The 19,762-nt window shown below is 36.7% G+C and overlaps 1 pseudogene; it reads left to right on the top strand.

Moving 5' to 3' along the window:
• Nucleotides 1-9,805: 9,805 nt before the first annotated feature.
• LOC143640892 (cilium assembly protein DZIP1 pseudogene) lies at nucleotides 9,806-12,419 on the top strand (annotated as a pseudogene).
• Nucleotides 12,420-19,762: the final 7,343 nt, after the last annotated feature.

The raw sequence follows: 19,762 nt of genomic DNA, 5'->3' as shown, positions 1-19,762 counted from the left end.
CATGTGTATTTTTATTAAATTCAGTTCATATGATTTTGATTTATTTACACTTAGCTCCCTAACATGTGTGGTTAGCAATTTGATGACTATGCACCTTTTAATTAGTCTGTCTCAAAACCAGAAATTCATGTGTTGCCAACACCACCAAAGTGAAATCCAGCTGACACAAATTTGGATACAAATCGAAGAAGCCATAAAATTAAAGACTGTTCTAAACTTGGCGATAATAGTTCTCTTGTTCCCCAAAAGTTACAGACAAAACAAGTTCCAAGTATAGAGTATTTTACAAACTTTTTATGCAAACATGTGCTGCACAGATAAATAGCAGTGGGACAGATGCCTCTTCTATTGCTCTGCTGCCATGATTACCAGAGCTTGTGATTATTGCTTCCTGTTGGGTTGTGATTGCATACCCAAAGAACTGGGGACCCTAGTCAAGAAAGCCAGTCAACCCGGTTGTTAGGCAGAGTGTGAACCAAACCACTCAGACAGAATGATTCTCATTCATAGAATTAGATAATGTTGAGTTTGGTGGTAACTTTGGAAATCGTCTTAGCCAATGCTTCACTCTACCAATGTGTTTTAAATGGTTGTTTTGACATTCCCTATACATAACCTTTAAAATTCAGAAGACATTGGTCCAGGCATGCATTTAATTATAAAACTTAAGGCACATATGGAGCAGAGAGAAAATTTTCTAGGGAAACATAGAGAATTATGTTTTTGGATGTTTCTTTCTACTTTTCCCTGAGACCTACAACATGGAAATGGATTTCCCCCTTTAAATATGTTAAAAAGAGTGATAGTACTACGAGGTATATAAAATGAACATTAATTTCTCCTTATTGTATAAAATGTACATCTCATATACAATTTATGTTGATAAAAATTCTAAACTTTCAATATGTATACACATGCCAACTTTCTGCGAGCCAACATTGCATAAATCATATTCAAAACAAATACCAAAAATACATGACTTACATAATTAAACACTTATGTATTAAATTTACATATGGGAATAATCTTTCTAATTTAAAGATATTGAGCCATGCTTGGGTCAATGTATTCAACAATGGTTGGGGAAAAAACTCCTTATCCAGAAGTTCTTTTCTTAATGAATTCTAAAAACGTTTAGGCCACTGCCCTCAAGTCACTTTGACTACCCTTAAATTTAGAAATACAGGCCTAAGGTGAATCTTCCTATTGCCCTTTCTCCCAGCAGTGTCAGATTATCGCACCATATTTATAAGCTCTTGTCTTTTATTATTACATTTCTACTAATTAATGGGTTGGAAGATGGCTCATCTAACATGGACAGGCATTACCCAGACCACCACTCCTCCAAAATTCTCTTCCATTATTATTTTGCTCATCATCCCTGTGAGATATCTTCTCTGTAATCACCATGTAGCAGTGAGGAAGCACAGATCTTCAAAGATTCAATGGTTTTTAATAACTCATCTTTTTTTTCCTGTCATTTAAAAATGTATTTCATAAATTCAAATCCTCCTTTTTAAGAAATTTCTTATTTCCCCAAAACTACTGTTGCTTTCCTTCCATCCACCCAAGTTGTACCCCATATACTCAAGTTTTACCTGTTACATAAATCCTTCCCTGAACCCTAGGTGATCTATCCCAACTTTGAACCTCTGCTACACATACTCTATACCACCCTGTCTAGTCCACCATTATACATAAGCTTAGGTTCATTTGAATTGTTTCTTTATGTTGCTCCTATCCTCCAAGATATACTATAGATCCCTAAGAGGAAATTATTACCCTTTATATTATTTTCCTATTCTCACAGTGACCAGTAGACTGCAGAACCCAAAGTAGGTGTCAAATACAAGTCAGTTAGTAATTGGATAAATGTTAAAGTTTCTTTCTGTTTTACAAATGATAATAAAGCAATATTTCTGCCACAAGCTATCACAGGCTTGTTTCTTCTAAAATTACCTTTTAATTGATTAAAATATTTATCTATAAGGAATGTACCTATAACATTTATAAAAAGTAAAAAGCTTTCCAATAAAAACCATCCTTTCTAATCACAAATTTGTTGAGCTAACAAGCTTTTAAGTTACTGATCTTCACTTTCCAGGAACTCACATTCTCCTGAGAAAAAAGAAAGTCAATAAATCAAGATAAAATGTAAAAAACACTTCCAAAGAGACAATTTCCACCACATCAAAGGCCAGAGAAGAACCCCCAGAGATTTTTTAATCAAACTCTACAATCTAGTGATTGTATACATTCTGAGTCACCTTTTCATTTGTCCTACTATATAAAATCAGAGTACTTTAAAACAATAAGATTTATGATTTATATTGAGATTCACAGCAAAACAGGCAATAGAGATAAGAAGTAATTTAGGAAAAAAACAATGGATATCATTTTTGGAGAAAGTAAATTCAGACAAATATAAGATATGAAGGTACATTCATGAAAATGTAGTTTTCTATTCAAAACAAAAGCCACACTCACCTGAAGCATCTATCTACTTTAATCATGTTATTTACTGTGGTTTTGCTTGTTCATGCCTGTGTAATTCCTTGTACATATACCTGGGGACTGGCATAGGTTCAGCTGGCTTCTATTCAGGACTATCTTTTGGTAAAAATTAGTGTAAGATGGAAATACTGTCTTTGCTTATTTGCAATCTTAATGTTACATGACAATATCAAGATCTCACTGCAGATCAGTGTACATATCAAACGTGTGTCTTAAAACTCTTTGAACTTATTGTGAATACTCTTTTTCACATCTTCCTTTCACATTTCAGGATCTAGTTATCCTTATGTTTGCCTAAAATATTATAATTAGATTTCATTTTCTTCCAGAATCAGTGGAATAGACTTCTGATATTACTTGCTTTGAAATAAGTATATCTCATAAGTCATGGCTGGCAGCAGAAGAAACAGTAAGGCTTACATATTTGGAAAAGAAATTTGAAACAGTAACCTCAATAAAGAGTGGCCCAAGGTGGAAATAGAAACACATAGGAGATCTAGACGGAAAAAATGTGTGTCATGTCCTTTTGAGTTTTCTAAATGATCATTGACAGTTGAAACAAAAATTATTACACTCCTTAATGTGGGTTTAAGTATATAAAAATACTTAAGACAATTGTATTATAAATGTAGGAAGAAGGAATTTAAAGGTAGTAACAGTGAGTGAGAACACCCAGTCAACCACCCAACCACACAGATAGGCAATCAATACTCTATATTTTTCTATATTCTTAAGCTATGGTGTTCAATATATTTGGTGTTTTAAACACCTTTTTAATTATGGTATTTTCAATTCACAATAGGCTTACTGAGACATGGACCCATCAAAAGTCAAGCAGTATCTATAATCCAGAAGTACTTGAAATGATAAAAAAAACAGTAGACTGTAACAAGTTATGTGTATATAATGCAATACCAAAACAACCATCAAAAACATCTGTACAGAGAGAAACTCTAAAAAAGTGGATAAATCAACATGGTATTATTTTTAAAAATCTTCAAATAACTCACAGGAAGCCAAGAAAAAAGAGAAAAGTGAAAAAAAGAAAAGAAAAGAAAAGTCAAACAAAACAAAAATAAAATAAATTTAACCACTAACAAATGAATGATTTCATATAATGCAAATTAGCTACATATACCAACTAAATGAGACTGGTAAAATAGATTTAAAAACACATTCAAACTATATGTTGTCTTAAAGAAACTCAAAGCAAGCATAGTGTTATAGATAAGTAGAAATAAAAGATAAAATAAGATAAACAGACATTAGTCAAAGGAAAGTAGAAGTAGCTACTTAATATCATATAAAGTAGACTTTAGAGCAAAGAAAATTATTAGAGAAACTGATGGACATTATAGAATGATAAAGCAGTTCTAAATGCATATGCAGAATATGTGAAGCAAAACCCAGTGAAACCAAAAGGAGAAATATGTACATCCACAAATATAGTTTAACATACCACCTGAAACAACTGAAGGACTAGGCAGAAAGTCAGCAAGGACATACCATACTTGATCTTAGTCAGAAGCGAATAAGTGATCAGAAAGGATAAAGAAAGATTCAACAACACCAATCAACAGAATGTAATAGACATTTGTTGAACAGTTCACCCAATTACACACATTGTGTCAAGTGCTTATGGATCAGAGATGCTCCTTGATTTATGATGGGGTTACTCCCAATAAAGCAACTGTAAATTGAGAATAGTGATTACATGGCTGACTGGGAAGCTTTGGCTCATTGTTGCAGCCTAGCATCCCAAAAGGGCATTGTACCAGCTGGGGTTAGCCTAGGAAAATATAACAATGCACAGTATCTTTAGTACTGAATGTGTATCACTTTCACAACATTGTAAAATTGAAAACAAAAATGTAAGTCAAACCATCCTAAGTCCTCACAGTCAGCCCTCTTTGTGGATTTTGCATTCACAGATTCAACCAACTGAAGACTGAAAATATTCAGGAAAAAAAATGCACCTGTAGTTAGCATGAATATGTTGTTTCTTGCCATTATTTTTTTAAACAATATACCACAACAACTATTTATATGATATTCACAAATTACATTAGATATTATATTATGAGAAATATAAAGATGATTTAAAGTATGCAAGAGAATATATGTAGGTTTTATGAAAATACTGTGTGATATTGCTTAGGAGACTTGAGCGTCAGTGGATTTGGATTTGGATATTCATGTCTAGGAGTCAATACCCTGTAGCTATCAAAAGTCAACTGTAGGCCTGGGGTTGTGGCTCAGCCATAGAGCGCTCACCTAGCATGTGTGAGGCCCTGGGTTTGATCCTCACCACCACATATAAATAAATAAAATAAAGGTATTGTGTCCATCAACAACTAACACACACACAAATTAACGTCAACTATATATATTTCAACGTAGACCACATCCTGACCTATAAAAGAAACTTCAACAAATTGAACTGTGTATTATCATACCATAATGTACTCAAAGCAGAAATCTACAACAGAAAGATAACAGGAAAATCTCCAAGAACTCTGAAACTAAACAACACACTTTCTAGCAATTCATGGGTCAAATAGGAAGCCTCAAGGGAAATTAAAAATGCATTGATCTGTATAACAATGAAAATACAATATATCTAAATTTGTGGGTGCAGCTAAAGCAGTGCTAAAAGGAAAATTTATGGCACTCAACATAATTAAGTCTCAAACAATAATCTAAGTCAATACATCAAGAATCTAAAAAAAGAAGAGCAAAATTAACCCAAATAAAGCAAAGGAAAAAAATAAGAAAAATAAGCAGGAAAGCAACAGAGCAAACCAATGAAGCAAAGAGTTGTTTCTCACAAAATTTCAATAAAATTAGCAACTCTAGGAATAGTGGTAAAAAATGGAAAAAGGCACAAATTATCAAGCATGAAATGGTATATCACTACAGATTCTGAAATCATCAAAAAAATTATATTAGAATACTATGAACAACTCTACACACACAGTTTTGACAATTTAGATAAAATAGTCCAATTCTTCTCAAAATAAAATCTAGTAAAATTTGTCCATGATTAAAGACATAATTTGAATAGTTCATTAAATAGTTAATAGTTCATTAAAAATTTAAAATTTTTAATGAAATTGAAATTGCAATTTTAAAAATACCTTCTGACCTGTTCTTTAGGCCCACATTGTTCACTGATGAATTCTGCCAATGTCTAAAACAGAACTATTACATGGTGATACAAGCCAAATAGTGGAGCAGAAAAGAGCTGGACCTTCCTTTCCTCAATGAACACACCAATTCAACAACAATTCATGAACAAATTCTCTTTGTGAGAAATACAGAAACTAATTAAAAACTTCTACATTTCACACAAACAATAAACCATACTCATCAAAAGTTAGGAAGATTTGGGTAACTTCTTACCAGAATCCATATGCCTGGCCAAACACTACACAATTTCTAAGAGACCCACCAGCTCACAGCTTCTATGAGAGAAGAATTGGTCTGCAGGTCCAATGCCCCAATTTCAGTGGGAGCTACCCAATGAACTAACATCTTTTTTGCCTATTGTGATCTCAGATAGGTCCTCAAAATCCAGCTGCCTGAAGGAGAATAGAGACTGCAACTTGGGCTAGTAATCATATATGCTCAGCACAGATGAAGCATACAAAACACACACACATCCCTTCCAGTTTCTCCCTGGGAAAAGAATGGGTTGATTTTTATATATACACATATACTGCCTGACTTTTCCAGGAGTTCCCCCAAAACTGATTTCTTTTTTTTTTTTTTTTTTAATCTTTGGATTTATTTTTATTTTACACAAAAGTGAAAAAGCAGCTTTGATTTATCTTTACACCGTGAAGAAATAGAAATAAATGTTGTTACTAAATCAACAAATAATGAAAACAATAAAGTGTAGGACCAAACATAGAAATTACTCTCTGCATTTTACACCTATAGCTTTGTTCTCTGAACTCTATGAATCTAGTCTACTTGGTTCAAATGAGACATCCACATGTTCAAAACTGATTTCTTTCATGCCTATTCTAATAAATTTATGGGAGGGAGTTCAATTAGATATGCCTTACCAGAAATGCTAAAGGAAGTTATTCTCTTTGAAATTAATTGATACTAAACAGCAAAATTATTGATTATTATTATAGTATAAGATAGTATAAAACTCATCATTAAAGGTGCACATATAGAAAATTATAAAATAGTTTGAGTCTTTGTATTCAATTAAACTTGTTATTACTAGCTTAAAAAGACTAATACAAGATATTTTGTGTAATCCCTATTGCAACCACATGGAAAATGCCTATAGAGATTACACAAAAGAAGAATCAAAACATCAACCACCAAATGAAGATATAAAGAGAGGAAAATATGTACAAAAGAACTACAAGACTAACAGAAAACATCTAATAGCACAGCAATAATAAATCCTCTCTCATCAATAATTAACTTAAATATAAATTGATTAAATTCCTCAACCAAAAGACATAAAGATACCAGATGGATGTTTTTAAATGACCAAACTGTAGGCTGCCTACAAGAAACTCTAAAAATGTTCAAAAAAGTAGGAACAAATGGAAGTTCTTTACACATGTAAACTGAAAGCTAAGCAATGGAAAAGGATATTCCATACAAATGGTAGCCTAAAAGGGAGTGGCTTTACTTATATCAGACAGACAATATATAATTTGAGTTAAAAATGGTTCCAAGGGACACAGAAGTACAAAAACAATTTTTTTTAAATTGTGTGTGTGCTTGTGTGCCCAACATCAGAGCGCTAAATGTGTAAATTGAACATCGACAAAACCGATAGGAAAAATAAATAGCAATATAATAATAGTAGGAGATTTCAATATCCCAATTTCAATAATGGATGGAATATCTAGAAAGAAGACTAATAAGAAAACAAAAGACTTTAACATTACAAGCCAAATGGACCAGAGATGCATACACAACATTTCACCCAATAGCAGAGGAATACACATTCTTTTTAAGTGCACAGTAAAAATTCTCCAGAATAAATCACAAAAAATTAACAAATTTAAGAAGTTTGAAATCATAGCAAGCATCTTTTTTGAACATAGTGAAACAAAATTAATAATAAACAGTAGAAAACTAGAAAATTCACAAATACATGGAATTAAACAACACACTCTTGGGTAACCATGGAGTAAATAAAGAACTAACAGGGAGATTAGAAAATATTTTGAGACAAAGAAAAACAAACTACAATATACCAATACTCATGGTATGCTGCAAAAGCAGGACTAAGAGAGTAGTTTATTGTGGAAAATGCCTACATTAAGAAGAAGAAAAACTTTAATAAACTAGATTTATGTGCCAAGGAAATAGAATAGTGAAGAACAAACTAAATCTAAACATACCAGAATAATAGAAATAAAAATCACAGGAAAAAAATTAAAATAGATAGCAGAAAAGCAATTTAAAGTCAAAAAATTAATAGCTGGTTTTCTGAAAAGATAAACAAAATTGACAAATTTTTACTACACTAAGAAAATAAAATCAATCAATAAGATCATGAATAAAGGAATAGACATAACTTTGTTGCCACAAAAATACAAAGGATTATAAGAGACAACTATGAACAATATACACCACCAAATGGTAATTTAGAAGTACATTTCAGTGATCTTATACCCTGACCAAATGGGATGTAGCCCTAGGATTCAAGGATGGTTCAGCATATGAAAGTCAATTAATGTGTGGCTTATCACATTAATATGATAAAGGATAAAACTCACGTTTTTCTCAATAGCTGCAGAAAATACTTTTGATAAAATATAATTCTCTTTCATAGTAAAAAATGCTCAAAAAGTAGGAACAAATGGAAAGTTCTTTACATAATAAAGCCTACATGTCCACAGCTAAAATCACACTTAATTATAAAAACTGAAACTTTTCCCCCCAGATCAGGAGTAAGAATTCCTCACCTAGTCAAAAATAGTACTGGGAGAGTTATTTGGCAACAGAAAGAAATAAAAGGTATCAAACTTGGAAAGGAGGAAGAAAACTTGTCTTTGTTTACAGATAATGTGATAATATAGGGAGAGAATCCTAAAAACTCCATTTTAAAAATACCTGTTATAGAGAGGAGCCAGGCAGTGGAGGAAGAGGCCAGAAGGAGATCGCTGAGGGGTTGGGGGCGGGAGGGGGATGGGGGATTCTGAGGCGCCAGTGGCCTGGAGTCTGGAAAGCCCTGAGCGGCACCAGGCGACCCGCCTCGCCACAACTTGCCCAGAGGAGACACGCTTCATCTTGCACCCTGGAAGAAGGAATGCGCCCGCCTGCTCCTCGGCCTCCATGAGCCCCGCCTGAGCCAGCAGAGCCCCTGGGATCTGGGTCCCCTGAGACTCTCCGTCAGCCTGCAGTGCCGGGTACCCGCCCAGGAGCGCGCAGCTGGGAGCTTTGATCAAAGGGGCAAGGGTGGCGAACCGAAGATGCCCTAGATTGGAGTGGTGGCAGAGAACAGAGATGGGTGCCTCGGGCCTGCTCCCCTTCTCTCCAGGACCACAGCATCGGCGCGTGGACCGCTTCCACGTTCTGCCCCGAGGCCCTTGATCCAGAACAAGGGTTGATCCCTCTAACACAAGGCAGAAAAAATAGGGACATGAGTCCAGGAGCTGACATCTCCTTAACTGAGCGCCTGATTCATAGTTCTCTATTCACGAGTCCAAGTTCTGAAGGCCCTCTCCGTGCGGATCCTGCGCTAGGTGTTGGGGATGCATCAGTGAGCAAGAGAGACCACAGCCCTTGTTCCCGCTGATCCTGCAGCCCAGTGGATGGAGCCCTCAGTCCACAGACCTGCCAGGAAAGAAAAAAATTTTCCTGGTGGTTGGTCCAAGCAGGGACTCCCCGGTGGATTGAGGAATGTATGGCTTTTCCTCAGCTCCTTGATCTCTGTGGTAACCACTGGCAGCCCCCAGAAGACCCCTAAAATGAGAGGCCTGAAGTCTACAAGTTGCTACTAGAAATATTTTAGTCTCTCCAGAAAATAATGCAACCGCCACACAAGTTTATAAGGGCGCTGGGCACACGCTGATCGTGCGCTGGCTGGCGCGCCCTTTGCTCTGGGTCCAGCGGGGCGCTGCCATAGCAACGTCCTGGACGCCCAGACCTTGGCCGCCGCCGCCGCCGCCGCCGCCGCTGCCGGGGACCTGGTTTTCTCCGGCTTCCCAGGGGTGTGGCGGCGGCGGCCCGGAAGTGGCTTGGGGCTGGTAGGCGAAGCTGAATCGCGCCTATGATTAAAGTCTAGGCAGCGGACTGGCTCGCAAGCATGCCCTTCCAGAAGCACGTCTACTACCCTCTGGCCAGCGGCCTCGAGGGGCCGACGTCTCTGCCTCTGCAGCAGCAGGCGCGGCCTCCATGGCCTGTGTGCCCCCCAGTGCGGCATCAGGCCCCCTGCCCTTCTTCCAGTTCCTGCCGCGACTGGAGAGCGTGGATTGGCGCCGTCTGAGCGCCATCGACGTGGACAAGGTGGCAGGGGCCGTGGAGGTGCTAATGCTGCAGGAGAACATCATGAACATAACCTTCTGCAAACTGGAGGACGAGAAATGCCCACACTGCCAGTCGGGGGGTGGACCCGGTGCTGCTGAAGCTCATCCGCCTGGCGCAGCTCACCATCGAGTACCTGATGCACTCACAGGAGTTCCTCACCTCGCAGTTGCACAGCCTGGAGGAAAGGCTGCACCAGAGCCTGGGTGACTGTGAGCACAGCAAGCAGCTGCTCACCAAGCAGGCAGGGGAGATCAAGCTTCTCAAGGAGGAGTGTAAACGCAGGAAGAAGATGATCTCTACTCAGCAACTGATGATCGAGGCCAAAGCCAGCTATTACCAGTGCCATTTCTGTGAGAAGGCCTTTAATGAACCAAGCTTATCTACAAAGCCACATTCAACGCCACCACCCTGATGATTCTCACCTTGTGTATAAAACAAAGGCCCAGACAGACAAGCTCCAGAAGGAGGTGGACATGTTGAAGGAGCAGCTGCAGCTTACCAAGTCTCAGTTAGAGACTGCTCAGCACGTTCATGCAATCAGATTCTCTAAGGAATATGAAATGCAAAAAACAAAAGAGGAAGACTTTCTGAAATTATTTGATAGATGGAAAGCAGAAGAAAAAGAGAAACTAGTTGATGAAATGGAAAAAGTCAAGGAGATGTTTATGAAGGAGTTTAAAGAACTAACTTCTAAGAATTCAGCATTAGAATATCAATTATCAGAAATCCAGAAGTCCAATATGCAGATTAAGTCCAACATAGGCACATTAAAAGATGCACATGAGTTTAAAGAAGACCGTTCTCCACATCCCCAGGATTTCCAAAATGTGATGCAGCTTCTCGATAACCAGGAAAGCAAGTGGACAGCTCGAGTTCAAGCTCTCCATCAGGAACACAAGAAAGAGAAGAGCTGGCTTCTGTCACATATAGAGAAACTTCAAACCTTCATGATAGATGATCTAAATACAAGCAATGTTTTCTACAAGAAAAGAATAGAAGAACTAGGCCAGAGACTCCAGGAGCAAAACGAACTGATTATCACTCAGAGGCAGCAGATTAAAGAGTATACCAATAAACCATTAAGCAGTGTCAGTGAATCCAAAGGGAATTCTTTAGCTTAGCAAACTTTTGAATCCAAGCCAGTTGTCCCAGCTATACCCATGAATGCCTCCGTCTCTCAGACTTTAGAAGCTAAATCAAGTCTAACAACGGCACATGTAGAACAGGCATTCTCGTCACATGTACTGGAACCCATAGAAAAACTTTCAGAAGAAGAAAAAGGAAGGGAAAATGAACAGAAATTAAATAACAAGACACATTTAAAGAAAGCTTTGAAGACCAACCCCTCCCTCACGAAGGAGATAAGGACAGTTTTGGAGCAGAGCTTGATGGAGAAACTAGAAACCCTGGGAATTAATGCCGATATCCGCGGTATTCCTAGTGAGCACTTGAATAGAGTGCTGAAAACCGTGCATTCAGCAAGACATGAGAGAGAAAGACAAATGCCCAACAATCAGGAAATTCTAGAATTCCTTGAACATCAGGTCAGCTGTAAAATTGAGGAGAGAGGATTACTCTTTACAGATAAGCCCAGTATTTCTCAAATGGAAACCCTTTCAACTGGAGAAGTACCCAAAGCAGCCCAGCTTCCTCCCAAAAACAGAATATTGGTTAGACAAAGATCTGTTTATACTGAAAGAACTGCTCCTGTTCCAAAAAATAAGAAAAATGTCATAGAAGATCCTGTTCCCAGAAAGTCATTGTCTGTTACGACACCTCCCTTCAGTTCAGAGGAAGAGCTGGGATGAGGATGACTTCATCCAGGCATACATGTCCCCAGACTTACTTCCCGTGCAGTCCTCTAAAAGCAACAAGACTAGCTATGGAAAGAGCAGCATCAAAAGTGACACTGACTGGACTGAGGGAAGCAAAATGGAGGACTCTGACATTTCTCCCAAGCCCACAGTAACCACCATTAAAACACTGAAAAAATTGAAAAGATGGTTTGATGGTTCACAGCAAAAAAAAATGTGAATAAGCCAGTTGGTGGGATTAATGTGGCTGAGGCATTTATCGCAAAAGAAGGATTACAAGAAGAACTAAAGTGCGCAGATGTGGACGACGATGACTGGGACATATCATCCTTAGAAGAAGAAAATTCCTTGGGGAAGAAAACTGTGAAAGAATGGAAAGAACCTCCACCATTGAAGAATGAATCGAGTTCTACTCAAGTGCCAAGTGCCTGGGTTGCTTCTAAACCTAGGGGATCCAAAACAGAAGTTAGTCAGGAAAACGTATTGAGCACACTGAAAAGCAGCTTCATAACTATGGCTGACTGGGGTGACCCTTCACGAATGGAGCACATTAAAAAGCAGCTGAGTAACCGTGACTGACTGGAGTGACCCTGCAGATACTTAACTACAGAAGCTAACAGGAGTTCACCAATGGCTACGTGATTCTCAAGCTCCTGCCTTACAGCGTTTCCCACCATAACTAGGAAGCCAGTTCAGAGGATGGGGTTCTCTTTAATGGCACTTGGTACGGTATTGAGAAACAAATTGTCCACAGTATTTGGAAGTATATAAAGGTGTTTGACTTCTTAAGAATAATATGTCACTGAAGTCATAAAGTGTTTTCTTTAGAATGGTAAAAAAAAAAAATACCTGTTATAGTTAGATGCTATGACACACACCTGCTACTGGGCAGGCTGAACTGAGGTAAGAGGTTCAAGACAAAACTCAGCAACATAGCAAAACCTGTCTAAATAAATAAATAAACATACTAATAAACTCAGTGAAGTTACAAGATGCAGGTTCAGCATCAACAAATATCACTTGTATTTCTATACATTAACAATGAATTTCATGAAAATGAAATTAGAAAAACAATCCCATTTTCAATAATAAAAGAATAAAATGCTCAAAAATAAATTTAAGCAAAAAGATAAAAGACTTACATACTAAAAACTACAAAGCACTGATGAAAAAAATTAAAGGGACACACAAGTGGAAAGACACTACTGTTCATATACTAAAAGACTTAATATCATTTAAATGTCAATACCTCCAAAGAAATAAACAAATTCAGTGCCACTAGTCAAATCCCCAGTGGCACTTTTTACAGAAATAGAAAATCAATCTGAAATTCATGTGGAACCCCAAAAGATTGCAATAACCAAGTGATTTTGAGCATGAAACAAAGCTGAAGACATCACAATTACTGATTTGAAAATGTATTACAAAGCCACAGTAATTAAAACAGTATGCATTTTAATGTATATACAAATATACTGCAGTGAAACCCACAATTCTGTATAAATAATATGCACCAATATTTTATAAAAAAGCATAAAAAACACTATGGTAATGGCATAACAACCAACATATCATACAAAACAATGGAAAAAATAAAGAATCAAGAAATAAATTGATACACATCTGGCTAACTGATCTTCAAACAGGGTACTAACAATGCAAAATAGGAAAAGGATAGTCACTTTAACAAATGGTATTGGAAAAATGGGATATTCACATGCAAATTTTATTGGGTCATTATCCTACATCATACACAAATACAAGTCCAAAGTGAATTGAAGACTTAAATCTAAGACCAGAAACTGTTAAAATTCTTAGAAGAAAACATGGGGAAAGCTTTGTAACATTATTCTTTGCAATGCAATCATATATGCAATCCCAAAATTGCAGAGAAAATGCAATGAAAAATCATTCAGCCTTAAAAAAAGGAAACTCTAACCAGGCATGGTGGCGCTCACCTGTAATCCCATGGCTCAGGAGGCTGAGAGGGGAGAATTGCAAATTCAAAGCCAGCCTCAGCAAAAGTGAGGCTCTAAGCAACTGGGTGAGACCCTGTCTCTAAATAAAATAAAAATAGGGCGAAGGAAGTGGCTCAGTGGCTGAGTGCCCCTGAGTTCAATTTCCGGTGAAGGAAGGAAGGAAGGAAGGAAGGCTAATATTTGCAACTACATGGTTGAACCTACAAAAAAAAAGTTAATTAAACCAGTCACAGAGGGCAATTACTTCCTGATCCAGTTCTATGAGAATAATAATCTAAAATAGTCAAATTTATAAAATCAAAGAGTGGCATGGTGGTTGCCAGGAGATGGGAGATTGAGGAGTTTCTAATCAACAGACCTAAAGTCTTAAAGGAAAATGAATAAATCATAATATTTACTTTAAAATTTTTTCTTGTGGTTAAAAAATACAGTATTATACATTTAAAATTTTAAAAGGGTAAATTTCATGTTAAGTGTTCATATCACCCATAAGAGAAAAATTTTCAAAAAGCATCCAAGATATTTTTAAAAGGCTAGAAAAGAATAATTGACTCCAAATGTGCAGTCTCTTCTGGAAAATAAGAAGATTGAACACTTCTTGATTTACTGTATGAAGCTAGTATTGTTCTGATAACAAAACCAGGCAAAGGCAATATAAAATAAAGGAAACTACAGACAAACATTCTCATGACTACAGAATTATGATGAATGGATAAAAGAATTATGTGCTATGATCAAATAGGGTTTATTCCAGAGATGCAAGGAAGGTCCAAAATTTACAAGACAATCAATGTAATATAACATGTTATCAAACTAAGGAAAAAGCTGCATGGTCATATCAACTAATGAAGAAAAAGCATTTGAAAAAAATCTAACACTAATTTGTAATAACTATCAGGAAAACAGGAATCTAGAGGAACTTCCTCAACTTGCAATGGGCATCTATTAAAAAAAAATGAAGCAAACATTCTTAATGGTAAAAAAAAAAAACAGAATAATTCCCCCTTAACATTGGGAACAAGGCAAGAGTGTCTGCTTTCACCATGTTGCTCATCACAGCACTGGAAATTCTACTCAATATATTAAGGCAGAAAAGGAAATCAAAAGCATGAAAGAAAAAATTAAAATGGCCTTATTTGCAAATAACATGATTATCCTTGTAGAAAATCTCAATAAATCTTCAAAAAGACAATCAATAAGTAAATTCAGAAAGGTTATAGGAGACAAGATAAAAATAGAAAACTCAATTTCATTTGTTTATGTTAGTAATAAACATATGGATGCTGAAATCAGAAAGATAATGTGTGTGTTTTAGATTTGATGTGTTCCTCAAAGTTTCATGTGCCAGAAGCTCAGTCCCCAAGGTACAATATTGAAAGTTGGTGGACTTTTGAGAAGCAGGACCTAGTGGGAGGTGATTGAGTCTTGACCACCCTCATGAAGGGACTAATGCTGGTCTCGTGGGGTGGATTAGTTCTCTCAAGAGTGGATTAATTCCCACAATGCAGATTGTTATCAAATAGTGAAACTGGCTCCCCCACCCCGAGGCTCTCATTTCTTCTCTCACTATATGACCTCTCTCACATATGATTCCACCATATGATGCTATTCACCAGGAAATTCTCAACAGAAGTCAGTGCTGGAACAATATTCTTGGACTTCAGAATTTTGAGCTGAAGCAAACCTCTATTCTATTTTTTAAATGTATTTTTAAACATTTTTTATTATTTATTTTTTCTAATTACTTATACATGACAGCAGAATGCATTTCATTTCCTTGTATACAAATAGAGCACAACTTTTCACTTCTCTGGTAGTACATGATGCAGAGTCACACCATTTGTCCAGTGATACATGTACCTATGGTAATGATGTCCATCACATTCCACCATTTTATTTACCCCATGCCCCTTTCCTCCCTGCCTCCTGTTTGCTCAATCCAAAGTTCCTCCATTCTTACTACCACCACCACCACCACCCCTGATTATGGGTCAGCATCCACTTAGCAGAGAGAACATTCACCCTTTTGTTTTTGAGGGATTGGCTTACTTCACTTAGCATGATATTCTCCATGCCATCCATTTACCTGCAAATTCCATAATTTTATTCTCCTTTAATGCTGAGTAATATTCCATTGTGTATATACACCACAGTTTCTTCTATCCAGTCATCTATTGAAGGTCATCTAGATTTTTTTCATGGTTTAGCTATTATGAATTGAGTTGCTAAAAACATTAATGTAGCAGTGTCACTGTGTTATGCTTATTTTAAGACATCTGGGTATAGACTGAGTAGTGGGATAGCTGGTCAAAAGGTGGTTCCATTTCAAGTTTTCTAAGGAATCTCCATACTGCTTTCCATAGTGGTTGCACAAGTTTGCAGTCCTACCAGCAATGTGTGAGTGTACCTTTATCTCCACATCCTTGCCAACACTTAATATGGCTCAAATTCTTGATAATTGCCATTCTGACTTAATCTCAGTGGCTGAGGAGTTTGAAACAGGAGAATCTCAAGCTTGAGACCAGCCTCAGCAATTTAACAAGGGCCTAGGCAACTTAGTGAGACTCTGTCTCAAAAAAAAAAAAAGTAAGAAAGAAAAATGGTGAGTCCCACTACTGCCGTGAGAGTTTTTAAGGCAAAGACTGCATATATCCACCCCAAAGACTGAGATCATACTCCTTACAGTAAACTTTTATTGTTTATAAAGTGCCCAGCTTTGGGTATGTTTTTATAGCACAAAATGGACTAAAACACAATACTATTGACAGTTGCTAAAAGAAAAATAAATATTTAGGTGTAAATCTAACAAACTATGTCCAAGAATAGTATGCTTAAAGTGACACAATATTTACCAAAGAACATTTAAATAAGTAGAGAGGCATTCCATGTCAAGGCTTCATTCAGGAAAGTCACTGCTTAGGTAGACTAGAATACTTCATTTCCATTAAATTATGCATCAATTTAAATATAATTTTTTTAAAAAAGCAAAGATGAATTCAGTCTAATATGCTTTACATTTCTAAAATAGTGCCAAAATTTTCATACTCATATATATACAATGATTTGTATGTGTGTATGTGTACACTGGATGGATAGATAGATAGATAGATAGATAGATAGATATATAGATAGATACACACTGTATACATACATATGCTGTACAATTGGTTTAAATGTTTTGGTTGAGTAATTATTTTTGACTGGCCACTTTAATTTAAAATGTAAACCCACAGTAGACTGAGAAGTGTTAAACAGAGAACAGATACTAATTTACTCATTGTTTGAAGTAATTGAGTTAAGAGTTAACTAGCCTAATCAATTCAGTCAAACAGACATTCTGACGGTGCTGCTAGATGTATGTTTTAATGTTTTTAGAATAATAGAAATTGTGGATGCTGGCATTTTTTAAAGATAATAAGTAATAAGTTGGAAGGTTTTGGTTGTTGTTGTTTGACCTTTTAGCAACATGCTTGGACTTAAGGAATAAAGTAAGAAATACCTGTGTGCTGTTTCTTGTTTTTCCTTCCTACCGATTAAATACTAAACTCCATCTTTATGCTCAGGGTTTCATTATTCAAATGTAAATCCTGCTACACTTCCTATCTGGTCTCTGCCTCTAATTAATGTTCCCTCCAATTCTTTCTGAGAACCGCACTTCCTAAAATAATACATTCCCCCATCTTCACTCCCAACTTCATTATGATTTAGTACTGTCAATTTCTTTAGCCCTTCACGATCTATCCAATTCCACTATTGAATCTTTGTTTCCTGCAATTCACGCCCCCCCCACACACACACACTTCATAGCTAGCAAGTGTCTTCACATACCCCTGTGATTACCCAAGTCTATCTTCATGTCTAGTATTTTCATGCCTGAAAATATTCCCTTACCAATTTTGCCACGTTCTGTGTCAACCTTCCTCTAATTCTCATGCTCTATTTAAGGCCACCATCTTTCAGCAATCATTCTGACTTCTCAGTACACAGTCCACAGTCCACTGTGATTTCATCAAAGTTAGGCTAAGTTTTGCTCAGAATCAGACTCAATAATGTGGTTCTTGATTGTTCTTTTATTCATTCATTCACTCATATGCTCTACAAAAATATGCTGAGCACTTATGTATGTTAAGCTACTCTGCTAATTATAGTAATTATCTCACATCCCTTTTTTTCCATTCATGATTATATATTTGGTAAATAAAATGGATAATGCATTACTACCTTCATTTCCAGGCTCCTCAATACCCATATGATTGACATAACCTCACCATTAATGTCATCAATATCAAATATCAATTGACCCACTTCTACGTATGGTCAGTACTCTCCTTGACACTGGAAACTCAAAGATGTAAGATATAGCACTACAATCACAGTTTACATGGAAAGAAAAGTAGCAGAGAATGGCAGGCACTATGGTAGAGCTCAGAAAAAGAAACAATCACAGAGAACATGACAGAGATGACAAGGCTTTTGATGTTTTATGTTTTTGTAGTGGATCTTGTGGCGATCCACACAAATCTCTTTTTGAGGGCTAATGCACCTATTTCAGGCATGGAAATATCAACATCAACTGCTACAATCTTCACTGGGAAGTGATTCCCACTACAGTGAACTGCCTGTGCAAGGTTACAGTCTTCCCCTAGGGACAACCCACAGCAAGTCATTAGCCTATGAAGAAAATAAGGCTTAGACTCCTTTGTCTCAGTTTGAGTCAATTCTGAAGGACCAGTCACCTGGAGTTTCTGGGGTCAGCTGAGACCTCACCTGTGACTGCACTGCTATCCAGCTTCTCACTCTTCCCAGGGTGGCCTGTCTTGCTACTTCCCAAGGTTACTTCCCAAGAATACTCTTCAGTTAATTTTCGTCATGCCAACTCCCCATCTCATAGGCTGGTTCCAGGAAGACTAATCTGTATTTATGCTTTTGAAGGAAGAATTTAGTTATCCATAAAATTAGTTGTCTGTGAAACCTACTACATAAGTAGTAGTTATTAGCTGAAATAAGGTCAGGTTATGTTTAAGAACACTAACAAAAAGATAAAGTCAGAAGAAATTTTTTATCTCCATACTTGCCAATATATGACATATGTATACATGATATCATAGATATGTGATATAGATGATATGCATGTACTGTGTGATATAAAATACACAAGTGATGTGTATCACATACCAAAACAATGTATGTTGTGTATCATAAGATAGAGGATATATAACACATATCACATTTGATATATCATATATGGTGATATAATATATATGCTGACATGTGGCAAACATTGAATTACAGATGTTTTGTTCTGCTATGCTTGCCCTTATAAGTTGTCACATGAAGGACAAAAAAAAAAAAAACACTTTTCACCTTAAGAACAGGATACTCTAAAAGACATAGAAGATCAGGTTGAAATATCCAACCTACCCAATAAAAGAATGTGGACCTATGGATGTCAAATTCTACTAGTACAAAAATCAGCTAAACCATTCATCCTCATGGATAAAAGTAAGGAGCCAAGGGACAAATCGGGAGTGCTTCTCTAATTCTGTTTATTCCTAGAAAACATGGAACCAAGAGAACTAGGAAGAGAGTTCCCCGACCATTACATACTTACAAACATGAATCTTAGTCAAATCGGAAGTAAAGGCTTTTGCTGAGATGGAGGATTGGATGGAAATTCTGCTGTAGAAAATGTGATGGGGAGTCAGCAAAAGAATTGTGAGCAGCCATAAAATTCGAAAGCATGACTCTGTAGAGATCCAGTCAGAATAGTTTTGTGATTTTCAATAGCAACATTCAACAATCCAGCAGTGTGATGAAAGAAATAACATTGCAAGGATGACCCTGGGTGGAGAAATTCTCTTTCCTTGGCTGATTCCTTGTGCATGTCCATAGATTTGAATATATATGACAAAGTGTCAACTAATTGTACATATTAGTGTGTTG

Source organism: Callospermophilus lateralis, unplaced genomic scaffold, assembly GCF_048772815.1.
Source record: "Callospermophilus lateralis isolate mCalLat2 unplaced genomic scaffold, mCalLat2.hap1 Scaffold_708, whole genome shotgun sequence".
Lineage (NCBI taxonomy): Eukaryota > Metazoa > Chordata > Mammalia > Rodentia > Sciuridae > Callospermophilus > Callospermophilus lateralis.
This window is presented reverse-complemented; position numbering and strand designations above follow the sequence as displayed.